Source organism: Physeter macrocephalus, chromosome 11 (assembly GCF_002837175.3).
Source record: "Physeter macrocephalus isolate SW-GA chromosome 11, ASM283717v5, whole genome shotgun sequence".
Lineage (NCBI taxonomy): Eukaryota > Metazoa > Chordata > Mammalia > Artiodactyla > Physeteridae > Physeter > Physeter macrocephalus.
Genome location: NC_041224.1, coordinates 122,503,910 through 122,522,361, shown reverse-complemented (window position 1 = coordinate 122,522,361; position 18,452 = coordinate 122,503,910). Strand labels below are relative to the sequence as shown.

Sequence of the window (18,452 nt, the reverse complement as noted above, 5' to 3'; positions counted from 1 at the left end):
TTTGTGACCACCTAGAGGGGTGGGATAGGGAGGGTGGGAGGGAGTGAGACGCAAGAGGGAAGAGATATGGGAACATATGTATATGTATAACTGATTCACTTTGTTATAAAGCAGAAACTAACACACCATTATAAAGCAATTATACTCCAATAAGGATGTTAAAAAAAATGTGGTATATGTATACATTGGAATATTACTCAGCCATAAAAAAGAAAGACATTGGGTCATTTGTTGAGATGTGGATGGATCTAGAGACTGTCATACAGAGTGAAGTAAGTCAGAAAGAGAAAAACAAATATCGTATATTAATGCATATATGTGGAACCTAGAAAAATGGTACAGATGAACCGGTTTGCAGGGCAGAAATTGAGACACAGATGTAGAGAACAAATGTATGGACACCAAGGGGGGAAAGCGGCGGGGGTTGGGGATGGTGGTGTGATGAATTGGGGGATTGGGATTGACATGTATACACTGATGTGTATAAAACTGATGACTAATAAGAACCTGCTGTATAAAAAAATTAAAAAAAAAAAAAAAAAAAAAGAACGACTGTTCCAGGACAAGGTTCTTCTGTACGCAGGAGGGATTAAGAGTCTTCAGATGGGGCTTCCCTGGTGGCGCAGTGGTTGAGAGTCCGCCTGCTGATGTAGGGGACACGGGTTCGTGCCCCAGTCCGGGAAGATCCCACATGCCGCAGAGCGGCTGGGCCCGTGAGCCGTGGCCGCTGAGCCTGCGAGTCCAGAGCCTGCGCTCCGCAACGGGAGAGGCCACAGCAGTGAGAGGCCCGCGTACCGCAAAAAAAAAAAAAAAAAAGTCTTCAGATGGAAGGCTTGCCTTATACATGAGGAATTACTTTTTCCACTATAAAGGGAGCAAAGAAGGGAGGGAACGGCGCTGGTAGATGAAGGTAAGTTTGAGATTTGGTGGTGGGAATTTGAGGCAGTTCTTGTCCTGGCTTCTATTTTTTTGTAGAGCAGAAAATATTGTGATTTCTAAGAGAAAGTAAGGATGTGGTAGGTGGAGAGAACTGAGAAGAATAGGAAACAAAGTCTTGAAATGATCATCGCAGAAAGTATGCAATTTTGAGGGTCCATCAGGTTCAGAGGGTAACCATACCACACTAGCTGGTTGCAAGATTTTCCCAGATTTGGTCAGTATTCTCAGTATGCAGGTAAGGATGATAACTGGATTCATCCAGGATTTGGATTTTCCCAGGTCAACTGAAGGACAATGGAAAAGAGAAATCGATGTGGTAATGAGAATAGAATCACTGCTATTCAATCCAAGCAGAGTAGGACAGGAGTGAAGAATAGAGGGGCTGGGAAGAACAGAAAACAGAGAATAAGCCTAATGATACCTGACACCAGTTCTCTGCCGTTCAGGGACACCACTGCCATCCCTGATGCAAAGTGTTCCAATAGCTTCACTAGATATGATGAAATAACAGGGGAAAGATTCTACTTCTCATTGGAGGATATCTGGGAAGGCCTAGATGAAACGAGAAGGTGGAACATAAACAGCCTTAAAGAATCTAGATATGCAAGTTTGGGATAGAGTTAATAGCACAGAGAGAGTCTGTAGGAAGCAAGAGAGAGTCTGTAGGAAGCAAGTTGAAGAATAGAAAATAGGGGGCTTCCCTGGTGGCGCAGCAGTTGAGAGTCCACCTGCCGATGCAGGGTACACGGGTTCGTGCCCTGGTCTGGGAAGATCCCAAATGCCGCGGAGCGGCTAGGCCCGTGAGCCATGGCCACTGAGACTGCGCGTCCAGAGCCTGTGCTCCACAACGGGAGAGGCCACAACAGTGAGAGGCCCACGTACCGAAAAAAAAGAATAGAAAATATTGTTTCAAATACAACAAGGATTTAAGTTTAATAGATATAGGATAAGCCCAGGAAGGGATGAAGAATACTAATAGAAAGAGATATAGTGCATTAAGGGAAAGACGAAAAGACACACTGCATTTATATTTTGGAGAGCTTTCAATTTAACTGTGTGCTAGAGAGCTATTAAAGACTTTTGACAAGAAGAATGATGTAATCATTGCAACCTTCACTTTTCCATCAAAATATTTTAAGGGGCTTCCCTGGTGGCGCAGTGGTTGGGAGTCCGCCTGCCAATGCAGGGGACACGGGTTTGTGCCCCAGTCCAGGAGGATCCCACATGCCGCGGAGCGGCTGGGCCCATGAGCCATGGCCACTGAGCCTGTGTGTCCGGAGCCTGTGCTCCGCAACGGGAGAGGCCACAACAGTGAAAGGCCCGCGTACCACAAAAAAAAAAAAAAAAAAAAAAAAAAAAAATTTGTAAAGATGGTGAAGATTGTTTGAACTGTTTAACTGATAGACAGACTAGATGCATTCCTAGAAGTTGTCCTCTAAAATTAAATTTAGTACATGAGCTCATACTTTACCTTGAAAAATTAGTATTCCTGATATGAAAAAGATTAAAGTCTTCATAAGCAAATGGACAAATAAAGGAACAGGAATAAACAATTTACAAAACAGAAATGTAATTGGAAAAGAAAATAAATCTTTATGTTAAATTAATATTTCTATGCCAAAAATGAATCAGCCCTAGGATTTTTTTAAAAAAATCATTCATTGTTGCCCTTAAATTTTATTTCTACAAAATCCTTTAGATCTATCTTTCTCCAAAAGGTGGTGTAACCCACCTCTGATTATTTCCATTTCAGGGGGTAGGTGGGCATTTCCTTCTCTCTATTAGTGCCTCAAATGTGCCATATATATATAGTTGGATATCAATAAATGACTGTGGATGATGACTCCATTTTCCCCTTGAATTCTCTGTGACTGGTAAGACAATTTACCAGCAGCACACATTCAGAATAGTGTTTCCTTTTCTCCTGATTTCCCCAAATCTGAGATTGCTCTTTGTCATAACCAAAACATTCTCAAACTGTATCTGTACCCCAGAGAGGACACATAATTGAACTTCCACTTTAGTGGACCTTTGCCATCAGGCATGAGGAATGTCTAGGTAAAAGAATGGTCAGCACACCACAGGGCCATTTCATCATAGAAAAATTCGAGAGGAGGTTCTCTTTCTCCAGACTGAAAGGGTCTTAAAACTGTATAAATTTTTTGTTAACTTGGATTGAATGTTTTCCTTGTTTTAGAACTCTCATTTTGACCAAACTCTTCATTGTGATGCTAGTGTTCAACACACAAAATGTAAGAATTAAAAATACAGCAAAAACTTCAGCCTTCTTCTCCAGTGGTTGGATTCCTTTAATCAAGCTTGATAGATGAGAAAGAGCAATGTTTGAAACCGCCCTGATAGATGGCACTTAATGATTTCCTCTTACTTCAACTTATAAACAAGGTTTTTAATTATCATTCTGAAAATAAATTGGCAGACACATAAACTTATTTAGCAAAGAAACTGTGATTAAATAATATTATCTACTGAATTGCCTATATCTGCTAATTTTACTTCAGAAAGCAATCAACTTTATCATCATATGCTATCTCCACTATCCTCCAGAAGTTTATAGATGCTCTCAATTTATACAATTATTTTATTATCCCTTATATGAAAGGATGATAATATTATGGTTTTCTTTTTAACAATTCATAAAGATCTCATGATATGTTTCAGGACACTTCCATCTTTTTTCTCAGCATTGGTTTTGAGTACACTACTTAAATATGTCTCTTTATATGTTTTACCCTCCTCCTTCTCCCTATTTATCTTAAACTTCACCCAGCAAATCCTACCGGCAATTATCCCATGGCTATGATATTTCACTGCTTAAACAGAAACCTTATCAGCAAATAATAGCTGTTTTTATTCTGCACAACTAATCATGAAGCAATCACTGAATTCATTTGCAATTTCTAGCAACAGATACTAGATGAAACCACCCATTAATATTGTTACCGAACCCAGGTCTGGCTGCTTGCTGCTTGAAAGCCAATTCTTGAGAGACAAGTGTTGGTAGGAAAGGAAATGTTGCTTTATTTCAGAGGCCGGCAACCAGTGGTGTGGGCATACTCCTGTCCCAAGGCTGACTCCCACCCTGACAATCAGGGGGCAAGAGGTTTTATAGACAGAGAGAGGGGGCTACATGCAGAAACAATACAGTCAGCTCTGACAGTCATCTTGAAATTGGTCATCGGTGGTCTGACCAGCATAATCTCGATTGTTTTAGGTACAGTTAATCTTCATTTCCAGGGTCAGTTTGTATCCATTTTTTTGAGGCCAATTCTGGAATTGTGGCAGCTTATGTCATGGCTACAACCTGGTCATCATGTAGTTAACTTCTTCCACCTGGCGGGGGTTTCAGTATCTATAAGACAGCTCACAGGATATGGCTCAGAATATTATCTATAGCCCTTAAGGAGGAATTAAATGTCCTTGACTATGTTTAATGACTAAACTATTATTATTTGGTCTCCTTTGACTGTCTTCCTCTGTTTCTGCATTTTCTCACTTCTCTGATTAAACTTATTCTTTGGTTAAATTTTTTCCACAGACAAAAGGCAGGCTGAGGACATGGCGGGGGCAGGGAGAAACATAGGGTCCTGCTCTGTTTCAATATGATTTTCATATGTCACCCTAATGTCTTTCATTACTAGGTAAGATGCGTGACTGTTAAAAAAAATTTAGGCTTGTGTATGTAGTTTCTCGGGTTGATGGCATTATGATATGAACACATCATATGGTTAATTCTACCTCTAACACGATATTGTGTAAAAGCAACAGGTAATTCCCTGCTGCAACAATTTTACCAGGAAGCTTTAGGCCAAATAAAATCAGAGTTGAAACAATCAGATATTTCCAAATCAAGTAGATGGGAGAGCTGAGACAGAAGTAGAAATTGAGAAAAATAACTCTGCCTTTTCAACAAGAAGTTTTTATAAGTTGGGGAAAGGAATGAACAAGAAGAAAAGTAATAAGAAGAAATTACACTGGAATGGAATAAAGAAAGAAATGGCATAGATCAATAAGCATAGATACTTTTACATCAACCTTTGGTTCTTCTAATACCCTAAAAAATATTTGAAAGTTTTTAGTACCTCTTTTTTATTTGTCAAGTACTAAAAAAAGAAAAACTATCAGGTTCCTCCCCTTAGATATCTTCAGAACCCCAAAGTGTGGAATATTTCTATACTTTATCATGATGTTAACTCTTATATGTGTGCCTTTTACTCCTATTTTCCTTTTCATGTCTTAAAAATATATATATTTCCCCAACACATAAGAGAAAATGTCACTTTCCCAGTATATTGGGTCTATGGAAATATCAGTCTTTTTAGTAGGCAGCAAGGAATAAATGAGGACAAGGCAGACCAAAAGCAATCTGAAATGGGCACAGGACCAGCCAGCCAAGTTGGCATCAAATTCTGCATCATCATTCCACATCAAAAGACAGACTAGGTAAAGAATTTGATGATTCCAGAGCTAACTCCCAAAGATACAGTCAAAGCAATAGGCTTAGATATAGCAAAAGTCAAATATACAAACATATAAACATATCAATATGTGTTCAAAACCCTGCATTCAAATCAGCCATGAGGGACCATGTAGATGATAAATATCTAGGTGGAAGAGCAAGAAAAGAATACCAGTAGCTAGTGTGATAAACGTTCGCTTCAAAAACTATATGAGCACCCACTATGTGGCAGACAGTATTCTGGGAGTAAGCAGCAGTAAATAAAATGGACAAAAGTCCCTAACTTTCTAGTGTCCATCCAGTGTAGGAGACACATACTAAACAAGTTAAATGCAGAGTGATAAGAGCTTAAAAGAAAATAAAATCAGGAAGAAGGGATATAGTGTATAGTTCCCAAAGATGACCACACCCCATTGCTCCTCTCTCTGTATTCACATCTCACTTCTCTCTGTAACAGATGGAGGATCTATCTTCCCTCTCCTTGAATCCTAGCTGGCTTTATGACTAGCTTTGACTAATAGAATAGGCAGGAGCTCCAGTTCCAGGCCTAGCCCTTAAGAAACCTGGCAGCTTCTGTTTAGGTTCTCTTGGAACCCAGCGCCATGCTGTAAGGAAGTCCCAACTATCTTCTGGAGAGAGAGGCCACATGAAGCGGCCCTGGATGAGGAGGTCAATGTGGAGAAGGTGATAAAACGGGAGAGAACCTAGGTGCACCTTCTGAGCCCTCACCTGCATGCTGACACACTTGAGACCCCTGCTGACCCCATATGAAGAGAATAAAAGCCCAGAAATTAGTAAGAAATAATGAATCATTATTTAAATCATTAAATTTGGGAGTGTTTAAACTGTATACACAGTTATACTGAAATAGATAACTGAAACATGGGAGGGGTGGGTAAAGAGGAAATTGGTAATTATCAAAGTGAAGAACTACAGTGCAACAATGAGATTATCTATGTCTTTTCTGAGAATAGAGCAAAAAGAAAATATTTAAATTACCTAAGAAGAGAAAGAATTAAGATAAGCATACTAAATTCTATTGACAACTGGAAAGGAAGACAGACACATGCTGCATTTCTAAGCTAGGGGCTGAGAGGCAAAGAATGATCTTGCTGACTCAGTTATTGGCAGCTACACCTGAGGAGCCACACAAGGAGTAGCGCCTAAGGAATTGCACCCACACACCTCAGTCACACCTGGACATGATCTAAATGGTAGGATCCTGACCTCAAGCCTAAGCTGGAGGCCTTAAAGGGATGAGACCTTGAGGGGTCTTGGGGGATGGTGAGTGTATTTTACAGGTGGGAGGGATGTGAATTGCTTAGGTCAGAGGGCAGAATGGGGGAGACTGTTAGGTTGGTAACCTCCAATGAATGATACCTCCAGGTCTTCACACTCAGTGTAATCGCCTTCCACATTGACTTTGGGATTGGCCATGGACTGGCTTTGGCCAGCGGAACATTAGCAAGTGTGATGCGAACAGAGGCTTGATAAGCCGGTCACCTTGGGGCCTGTCCTCCTGGAGTACTGCTACTGGGAAGCAAACTTCCATGATTTAAGCAAGGGCTGACTATTCTGCTGGAGAGAGAGCCACGTGGAGAGGATCTGGAAGATGAATCATCAAGTAGAAAGAGCCACGTGAAAGAGACCCAAGACATATCAGCTGAACGCAGTCACTCCTGGGGTAGGGCGGGGCTGGTAGAGAAGCATCCACTCCACCTGCAAAATTGTCTTAACAAACAATTGCTGTTTAAGCCACTAACTTTTAGAGTGGCTCGTTATGTAACAATAGATAGACATCTGAAATAGGGGATAAGGAATAGGGAGACTTCATTGAGAAGACTTAGAGGTGATAAAGAGGACATGTTGATATCTGGGGGAAAAAGCACTCAAGGCAGAAGGATGAGGAAGTACAAAGGCCCTGAAGAAGAGTAGGCCTGGCTTATGTGAGGAACTGCAAGGAGACCAGTATAGTTGAAACAGAATGAGGAAGTGGGGGTGGGGGACACATTAAGAAATGAGCTAGAAATGAGCTAGTGCCAGATCAACCCAGGCATTGTAGGTCATTGTAAAGACTTTGACTTTTATCCAGAGGTTGATAGAAAGCCATTGGAAATTTAACACATTCATCAATTCATTTAAAACTATCTGTTCAGCCTGACTGTATGCCAGTTTCATAGTACTGGGCATGAAACAATGAATAGGACTTTGTGTGTGTTGGGACAGGGGAAGGAGGAAGGGTTTTAAGAGGGTGGAAGAAGAGGAGTGGGATCACAAAAAAGCTGGACCAGATGTGAGAAAGACTGCTTTCTGTTGGCTCAGGCCAGCCTGAAGGCTAGAGATCCCTTCAACCAGGACCCTTCTTTGCTTTCCTCAAAGTCTCGCTTCAGGATAATTTGCTACAATTTTACATTAGGATACATTATACCCGCACAAGAAAGCTCATGTCTCTTTTAACACAATTTAATTTCCTAAAAGCTTTTTCCAAACAAATGGTGGCATTTCATCAGCCATGCACAAGTATTCTCGAAAGATCTTGCCAGGCTCCAGCATTCTGTGCTCTAAGTGTGTGTCAATACATTTACAAAAAAAGGCTTTGTTAAATTTAAAAAGATTCTCTTCAAAAGACACCATGTACTTCCCAAAAGGTACTTTACGAATATAGTGCTTTACAGATTGCAGTGAGGTTTCAGAGCAATTGACTCACCACCGCATCATATTCTTGCAACCAAACTAAATGGCAAAGTAACAAGCAAAGAAGGCATAGAGCTAACATTATTATAGCTTTAAATAAAAGTTCATGAAGCAATTTTCCTTAAGTGTGGTGCCACACACATCAAAGTATATTTGGTAGCACGGAAGGTGACACAGTAACAAGAGGACTTTGTTGAGCCTTGACATGAGTAGTTCCTGGAGAAAAGTGTGAAGATCTGGTCGGGGGTGGAATAAATTGTATTCTTCCAGCTGGTCAACGCGTCAGTTTACACTGAATCTGGATGGTCTCCCAGTTCAGGTCAGACTATATTTAGAATAATATTTTCATAGAACTTCTTGTCAAACACACATTCTTCGTGGGAAGGAAGCAGAAGTGCTCCCTTCAACAGAATAAAATCCTTGTACTTATGCTATACTTTCCTGGGTTTATAAAGACAAGAAATCCCAAAATACTTCGCTGCTTTAGAAGAGATCTTTGTTCAGCTAACTCATTTCTCCCATAAATGCGACTAAATGGTCTTCCTTACCTTGTTATTTCTTAGATTCTAACTAATGACAAGATATTAGTTATCTTGACAACTAAACAATATTTAGTTTCTAGCTACCTAATATTTAATGACTTCAATGAGCATTTGTTTCCCACCAACATCTTCTAATTTTTCTGACTTAAGCCCAGGAAGATACAAAATATAGAGGACTATATTTTGTACATTTTCTCAGGGAATTCACAGAAGCTGTGAAGCCTAACAGAGGACCCTTTCCCCAGTGTGTCTGGACCCCTTCTTTAATAACCTTCTCTTTGACACCAGGGAAAATAGTGTGGTTAATACTTGGCACTGGCTGTGCTCTGTTCTGTTCCGTTGAGGAGAGCCATTGAGAATTACCATCCTTTATCTCTGCCTCAAAATGAAGTGTACTTCTTCTTATCCAATTCACACAAGTATTGTGAACCTGCAATTGTTTTAAGAGCTTTAGAGAAAGGTACCATATAAATGCAAATAACAGGAGATTTGATAAGAAGAATTGTCATATCCAGGTGCACAATGGCTGCCCTATACAAATGAACAGTTTGCAGTTTCACTGCTATTGTCATTCAGTATACATCAGAGAATAAAGACTATAAAGTGAGTCTTCTAGAATTCTTTCTACTTGAATTGCAGGCACATTTTTCTCATACTATCATATAATATGCCACCTAGAGAACTGAAAGTTGAAAGAAGACACCCTGGACCACAAGTCCTATAGACTTGCTACTACTACCGCAAGAGGATAAAAGGATACTGGGGCCCTATCACTGATGGGAAATGCTCTACAACTTCCCATTCATAGAAACTCAGGGAGCTCTGAAGAGAGTACTCAGATCAAACTATCCTGTGGCAAGACATATTTTTAACACTTAGCGCAAACATCCATCCACACATTATAGAATCTGGCATTTACCAGTTCAATTACTCAGGTCCGCATGTCTACCATGCCCCTCATCCATCAAGCTGGTTTTTGTAACCAGGACAACAGTGCTGGCATTCAGCCTAAGGGGATACTGGGAGCTAATACAACATTAAAAAAATAATAGAGAAAAATGTTTTTTTAAAAACACTCCTGTTCTTTGGATGATATATCAGCAACTGTTCCCAGACTTCCTCTGAAACTGCTTACAATTTAGCCAATAGCTGACCACAGCACTCCTTCCTTGGTTGCTACAAATCGGGTGAGCAGCTAGATAAAATGCTTACATTAGCCAATGAGTGAGCGGCCAAGGACATCTTGCATGGCATCTTTCTAATTCCAAATAAGATGTTTTAAACAAAACCTAGGGAGAATAATAAAGGACAGGAAAGTAACCTCACCTTCAGAACGGCAACCTCTACACAGATCTTTTTGGTCTGAGCTCCAGAGTTCACGTTAGATCCTCAACAACTGTACATGGCAGAAAAGGAGAAACTAATACTCTATCATGCCTGAGGCACCTAGGACTTTATCTTTGCTTGATATTATTCTTTTTGTAATTACAGGCATACCTCATTTTATTGTGCTTCACATTATTGCCCTTCACAGATACTGTGTTTTTTTAAAAATTGAAGGTTTGTGGCAATGAGCAAGTCTATCGACACCATTTTTCCAACAGCAGTTGTTCACTTCGTGTCTCTGTATCAGATTTTGGTAATTCTCACAATATTTCAAATGTTTTCATTATTGTTACATTTGTTATGGTAATCTGTGGTCTGTGATCTTTGCTGTTACTACTGCAATTGTTTTGAGGTCCCATGAGCTATGCTCATATAAGACAGAGAAATTAATTGATAAATGCTGTGTGTGTTCTGACGGCTCCACTGACTGGCCATTCCCTGTCTCTCTCCCACTCCTTGACCTCCCTGTTCCCGAGACACAACAATAGTGAAATTAGGCCAATTAATAATCGTACAATTGCTTCTAAGCATACCAGTGAAAGGAGTCAGTCAATGTGGCAAAATTCATTGTCTTGTTTTAAGAAATTGACACAGCCACGCCAGTCTTCAGCAACCACCACCCTCATCAGTCAGCAGCCATCAACACTGAGATAAGACCCTCCACCAGCAAAGAGGTTATGACTTGCTGAAGGTTCAGGTGATGGTTAGCATTTTTTAAACAATAAAATATTTTTAAATTAGCATTTTTTAACAATAAAATATTTTTAAATCAAGGTACGCACATTTTAAGAAATACTGCTATGTCACACTTTAAAGACTATGTTATACTATAAACATAACTTTTATATGCACTGGAAAACCAAAAACTTCATGTGACTTGCTTTATTGTGATATTCACTTTATTGCAATGGCCTCAAACCTGCAATATCTCCAAGGTATGCCTGTGGTGTCCTTTTATATTAAAGTATTAATTATCCTTGTTTGAAGAAACAGACAGTTGGGATTGTTACTTTTCAGCAAACCCATAAAGAAAAACAATCTATCCCCATGGACTTAAAGAGAGGAATTTGATCAAATACAAAAGTCGAGGAGACCTTCAAGATGGCGGAGGAGTGACGTGAAGATCACCTTCCTCCCCACAAATACATCAGAAATACATCTATATGTGGAATGACTCCTACAGAACACTTACTGAACACTGGCAGAAGACCTCAGACTTCCAAAAAGGCACAAAACTCCCCACATACCTGGGAAGGGCAAAGGAAAAAAGGAAACACAGAGACAAAAGAATAGGGATGGGACCTGCACCTCTGGGAGGGAGCTGTGAAGGAGGAAAAGTTTCCACACACTAGGAAGCACCATCACTGTCAGAGACAGGGGGGAGGAGCGAGGGGGAAGCTTTGGAGCCACAGACAAGAGCTCAACAACAGGGGTTCAGAGGGCAAAGAGGAGAGATTCCCACACAGAGGACTGGTGCCGACCAGCACTCACCAGCCTGAGAGGCTTGTCTGCTCACCCGCCGGGGCAGGCTGGGGCTGGGAGCTGAGGCTCCGGCTTCAGAGGTCAGATCCCAGGGAGAGGACTGGGGTTGGCTGCGTGAACACAGCCTGAAGGGGGCTAGTGTGCCACAGCTAGCCGGGAGGGAGTCAGGGAAACAGTCTGCACCTGCCTAAGAGTCAAGAGACCACTGTTTCACGGTGCGCGAGGAGAGGGAATTCAGAGCACCACCTAAACGAGCTGCAGAGATGGGAGTGAGCTGCGGCTATGAGCGCAGACACCAGAGATGGGCATGAAACGCTAAGGTTCTTGCTGCAGCCACCAAGCAGCCTGTGTGAAAGCACAGGTCACTATCCACACCTCCTCTCCCAGGAACCTGTGCAGCTCGCCACTGCCAGGGTCCCGTAATCCAGGGACAACTTCCCCAGGAGAACACACAGCGTGCTTCAGGCTGTTGTGACATCACGTCAGCCTCTGCCCCCCAGACTAATCACAAGCACTGAAATTGAGACTGCGATTAAAAATCTTCCAACAAACAGAAGCCCAGGACGAGAGGGCTTCACAGGCGAATTCTATCAAACATTTAGAGAAGAGTTAACACTTATCCTTCTCAAACTCTTCCAAAATATAGCAGAAGGAGGAACACTCCCTAACTCATTCGACGAGGTAACCATCACCCTGATACCAAAACGAGACAAAGATTTCACAAAGAAAGAAAACTACAGGCCAATATCACTGATGAACATAGATACAAAAATCCTCAACAAAATACTGGCAAAAAGAATCCAACAGCACATTAAAAGGGTCATACACCATGATCAATGAAAAAGAGATAAAAGGAATCCAAATCGGAAAAGAAGACGTAAAGCTGTCACTGTTTGAAGATGACATGATACTACACATAGAGAATCCTAAAGATGCCACCAGAAAACTACTAGATCTAATCAATGAATTTGGTAAAGTTGCAGGATACAAAATTAATGCACAGAAATCTCTTGCATTCCTATACACTAATGATGTAAAATCTGAAAGAGAAATTAAGGAAACACTCCCATTTACCATTGCAACAAGAAGAATAAAATACCTAGTAATAAAACTACCTAAGGAGACAAAAGACTTGTATGCAGAAAACTATGAGACACTAATGAAAGAAATTAATGATGATACAAACAGATGGAGAGATATACCAAGTTCTTGGACTGGAATAATCAACATTGTGAAAATGACTACACTACCCAAAGCAATCTACAGATTCACTGCAATCCCTATAAAACTACCAATGTCTTTTGTCACAGAACTAGAACAAAAAAATTCAAAATTTGTATGGAAACACAAAAGACCCCGAAGAGCCAAAGAAATCTTGAGATAGAAAAAGAGAGCTGGAGGAATCAGGCTCCCTGACTTCAGACTATACTACCAACCTACAGTAATCAAGATAGTATGGTACTGGCACAAAACCAGAAATATAGATCAATGGAACAGGATAGATAGTCCAGAGATAAAACCCACACACATATGGTCACCTTATCTTAGATAAAGGGGGCAAGAATATACAATGGAGAAAAGACAGCCTCTTCAATAAGTGGTGCTGGGAAAACTGGACAACTACATGTAAAAGAATGTAATTAGAACACTCCCTAATGCCAGAAACAAAAATAAACTCAAAATGGATTAAAGACCTAAATGTAAGGCCAGACACTATAAAACTCTTAGAGGAAAACATAAGCAGACCACTCTATGACATCAATCACAGCAAGATCATTTTTGACCCACTTCCTAGAGAAATGGAAATTAAAACAAAAATAAACAAATGGGACCTAATGAAACTTAATAAGGAAACCATAAACAAAATGAAACGACAACCCTCAGAATGGGAGAAAATACTTGCAAATGAAGCAACTGACAAAGGTTTAATCTCCAAAATATACAAGCAGCTAATTAGAACACTCCCTAATGCCAGAAACAAAAATAAACTCAAAATGGATTAAAGACCTAAATGTAAGGCCAGACACTATAAAACTCTTAGAGGAAAACATAAGCAGACCACTCTATGACATCAATCACAGCAAGATCATTTTTGACCCACTTCCTAGAGAAATGGAAATTAAAACAAAAATAAACAAATGGGACCCCCAATCCAACAATGGGCAGAAGACTTAAATAGACATTTCTCCAAAGATATACAGATTACCAACAAACATATGAAAGGATGCTCAACATTACTAATCATTAGAAAAATGCAAATCAAAACAACAGTGAGGTATCATCTCACACCAGTCTGAATAGCCATCATCAAAAAATCTACAAACAATAAATGCTGGAGAGGGTGTAGAGAAAAGGGAACCCTCTTGCACTGTTGGAGGGAATGTAAATTGATACAGCCACTATGGAGAACATTATGGAGGTTCCTCAAAAAAACTAAAAATAGAACTACCATACGATCTGGCCATCCCACTACTGGGCATATACCCTGAGAAACCATAATTCAAAGAGTCATGTACCACAATGTTCATTGCAGCTCTATTTACAATAGCCAGGACATGGAAGCAACCTAGGTGTCCATCGACAGATGAATGAATAAAGAAGATGTGGCACATATATACAATGGAATATTACTCAGCCATAAAAAACGAAATTGAGTTATATGTAGTGAAGTCGATGGATCTAGAGTCTATCATACAGACTGAAGTAAGTCAGAAAGAGAAAAACAAATACTGTATGCTAACACATATATATGGAATCTAAAAAAAAAAAATGGTTATGAAGCACCTACAGGCAGGACAGGAATAAAGACACAGATGTAGAGGATGGACTTGAGGACACAGGGAAGGGGAAGCTGGGACGAACTGAGAATGTGGCATGGACTAATATATATTAAGAAATGTAAAATAGATAGCTAGTGGGAAGCAGTGCATAGCACAGTGAGATCAGCTCAGTGCTTTGTGACCACCTAGAGGGGTGGGATAGGGAGGTTGGGAGGGAGATGCAAGAGGGAGGGTATATGGGGATATATGTATATGTATAGCTGATTCACTTTGTTATAAAGCAGAAACTAACACACCATTGTAAAGCAATTATACTCCAATAAAGATGTTTTAAAAAAGAAAAAGTTGAGACCCAATCCACGAACTACCTGATGAGAGATGGGAGATAGTAAAGAAAACTCCCTTTTTTTGAATAGTGTCTTTAGATGCTATAAACCCAAACCAGTACATCATCTTGCTTTCTTCCCACAGCTCCCCTATAGGAGGCAGCACAAAACTGAACAGAACAGCCTAAATGGCCCAAGATCAAGTCCCAATTCTAAATGCCTCCCTGTATAATTAGTAGGCCTTAAGGAGAGAGCAACTTAATGCTTAAAAACAAAGATCATTTTGTATCTAGCATCTCTTTCTGTCACTTAAGGTAAAACAAATATTGTAACACATATCAAAACCAAAGATCCCATAACCACAGCAGGAGATGCTATCTAAAGAAGAAAGCTGGGGCTTTCCTGGTGTTGCAATGGTTGAGAGTCCACCTGCCGATGCAGGGGACAAGAGTTCATGCCCTGATCTGGGATGATCCCACATATCGCGGAGCGGCTGGGCCCGTGAGCCATGGCCGCTGAGCCTGTGCTCCACAACAGGAGAGGCCACAACAGTGAGAGGCCCACGTACCGCAAAAAAAAAGAAGAAGAAAGCTGAAGATTCCTACTTGAACAACTTGTCTTTCACCTCAGATCACAAACTTTGAACCTACAGAGCTTTCATGATATATCGTTCAGTGAAAGGATTCACAGAGCTAAACAGTTCTAATATTTTAGTGATATGGAATAAAGCCACTATCAATAAGACTGGAAATGTTATCAAAAATCTCCATTCTATTGGTTACATCAATAGAATTTTTCCATCATAATTCTAGTGAAAATAATACATCTGCATAAGACATTTGGACTGAATGTTAAATCTTTCTTTGAAATTGCTTACTATCTTGCCTTTATAAAACATAATATATTCCTGCCACGGACTGGGTATACTATGTTATGACAAGGTCAGAAAAGTCCCATTCATGAAAGAACTATCGTATCACTCTCTTTCATGTCCAAAGTGTTTCCAGTGTTATTATGCATGCATGCAAATGGGGCTAAAAAAGAGAGCAGCAGTTTCTCCTCCACTTGATACATGTAAAATCCATTTTTCATCAGTAGCTCTTTGAAGAGCCTGCCACTGATTGCAGCGCTGCTTTTCTCATCACAGTCTGATGGATGTTTTTGCTCAAAATAAGCCACCCTTTGCTGATTGCTGCAGGCTGCTTGGTCTGTCACAATTGTGAAACTACAGCATTCTCCAGCTAGGCCACATTGCTTACTGTAATCAGAGTCAAATGCAAACATTCATTACAATGATTCCTTGGCTCTAATCTCTGCTTGCTCGACTACAGTGTTCATTTTAGTTGTGAGATACCCTCAGAACAAAAATGCTACAGGTTAGAGATCAAATCACTCACCTCAGCTGATTACAACCGTATGGAAGCTGCCATTTTTTACGAGGATTCAGGGAACTAGAGGATGTAGGAACTAGAGACTAAAGATTTGCATCCCTGACAGCAACTCTGAATGTCATAAGTTGAATACCCGTCAATCAAAAGAATGTTAAAAATACATTTGTGTATGTCCACAACACTATTGGGAATGAAGTGGTTAAACAGAAAGGCCCTGAGCTACTTACTAAGTACTGCTGCTAGAAGGGAGATGTGGAGTTTAATGGTGTTACTTAAAAAATAACTATATTATATTCATATTTATATACACAGAAGATCCATTATAAATGCTTATTCCAAGTAGGAAATGACTTTCCCTGTCAAAAGGGGTTAGCATTCATATCAGTTAGGACTAGGTTCAGCTACATGTAACAAATATCCAACAAGAGAATAGCTTAAAGTCTTAGAAGGGAGAAAGAATTTGTCTCTTACACTAAGAAATCTGGAGTTAAAGCAATCCAGGGATGGAACAAGGGGCCACAGCATCATCTCCTACTCAAGCGCTCCTCTTTCTTCCCCCATCCTGGTGCATGATTTTCATTCTCGAAATCAGCTTATCGTCTAGGTGGCTGCATGAGAGCTCAAGCCATTACATCACATTCCAGACAGCAGGATGGAAGAAACAAGGAGGAAAATCGCATTGCCTCTTCTTTAGAGACTTTCCAGCAGTCCCATGCAGCACTTCTACTCACATCTCATTGGTGAGAACTTGGTCACTTGGCTATACTTAGTTGCACCGGACACAAACAAATACTTATATTTGAGGCCACAGCAACCTCAGCTGAACCTTAGGGTTCTCTATTAAAGAAGAAGGGAGAATGGCTATTTAACAGAAAATTAGTGATACCTGTTATAGCACTCACTCTTCACCACCATCTCTGCCATCAGATATCATATGACCTTGGGCAAGCCAGTCAAATCTCTATGTACTTCAATTTCCTCAACTCTAAACTATCTACCTTGTACATTTGTTTGAAACTTAAATGAGATGATGTGTAAAGGACCTAGGGCATATAGAACCTCCGTAAACATCAGCCTCCTTCCACATGTCAACAGAAGCCAGATTGAACCCAATCCAGCAAACTCCTTAGAGCCTGTAATTGGGACCATTGTCCCCTCCCTCAGGGACCACACTAGGTGACTTCTCCTGGCATTTGGTCCAATGCTGGCTTCCTCTTCTTTCTTGTATTATACCCCATACCCAGCTTGTGCCACAGAAGCCTAGGCAGGCCGGATAACTGGACCCACAGAGGCTGTGGCAACTGAAAGACTCACTGTACAGGAAGAACTGGAGAAAGGAAAGAGGGTGAGCATGAAGGAGCCCTCAGGAAAAATGGAAGAAATACATTTTCAACTAAGACTTCATATGCCAGAAGGACTCTAAATCAACTTTTAAATATTTTGGCAAAGACAGAAAAGCATTCCAATTTCAAGCAGTTTCTACTGTCTGCTCAGAAGAAAGTGCTTCCAGGTTAACCACCTTTAAATTTTATTCCTCAAGTCATTCCTCTCACAGAGACTGCATGACTGGGAGAACCCATCACCACTAAGAAACAAACACTACGAAGTACACATCCTCCTGATAGTTCCATGCCTTTTATGGGGAAGCCAGGGGAGTGCTGATCACTTACCTGCTACCACAGGCCAGGTTCTCTGGAAGCAGATTCTGAGATGGAGCTTGGGATGTAAGCTCAATGTTTTGATGTTTATAAGGAATCAATCCTGCGAACACAAGGAGTAGAAGCAACGTTGGGCAGCAGGAAAAGTTACATTGCAATGCAGGCTCCACAAAGCTGGCAGAGAACCCTGGAGCAAGTATTGTCCCACATCAGGATGCAATGGTCTGGTATCTATTACTATCACCACTACCCCCATTTCTCACAATCATCACTTATGAGACGTCCTCAAAGGGCACAACCTCAGCTGAGGCCAACCCTAAAGAAGCTGACATCTTCAGGCTGTCTGCTGACTTCATTCCCCACAGCTGGGTAGCAAGACCCTCCTGCCATAGAAAGTATTAACCACAAAAGGATTTTAAGGTTTTCATGGCTCTGCTGTTCATATAGATTTCTTATCAAAAATGGAGTTGACACAAAAATCACTGCTTTTTCACTCCTCAACTCACACATCACAGAGTATATGTTTAATTGATAGCAGGCTTGAAATGCTATATAAGCAACTCAACAACTCAATTAAGATTAGGAAGACTGGAAAGTCAGGCTTATTCTATCAGCCTTCTTGGTTTAATGATCAATAAATATAAATAAGGATCTTTCCATTTAAAAAAAGATTTGAATGTACTTCGTAATCAATAGCAAGAACCCTAAAGATTAAAACTATGGGGGAAAATGATGCTTTAGCACATTTCCAATATTTTCTACATCTTGCTTTACCAG

The 18,452-nt window shown here is 40.5% G+C and overlaps 1 long non-coding RNA gene across 1 annotated transcript in view; it reads right to left on the bottom strand.

Moving 5' to 3' along the window:
- LOC114487143 (uncharacterized) overlaps positions 1-17,772 on the bottom strand; it is a 92,754-nt gene extending 74,982 nt beyond the window's left edge. The window contains exon 1 of the long non-coding RNA XR_003681909.1: positions 17,688-17,772. This is a non-coding gene — a long non-coding RNA (uncharacterized lncRNA). The remainder of the gene's footprint in view (positions 1-17,687) is intronic.
- Between the last annotated feature and the right edge of the window lie 680 nt (positions 17,773-18,452).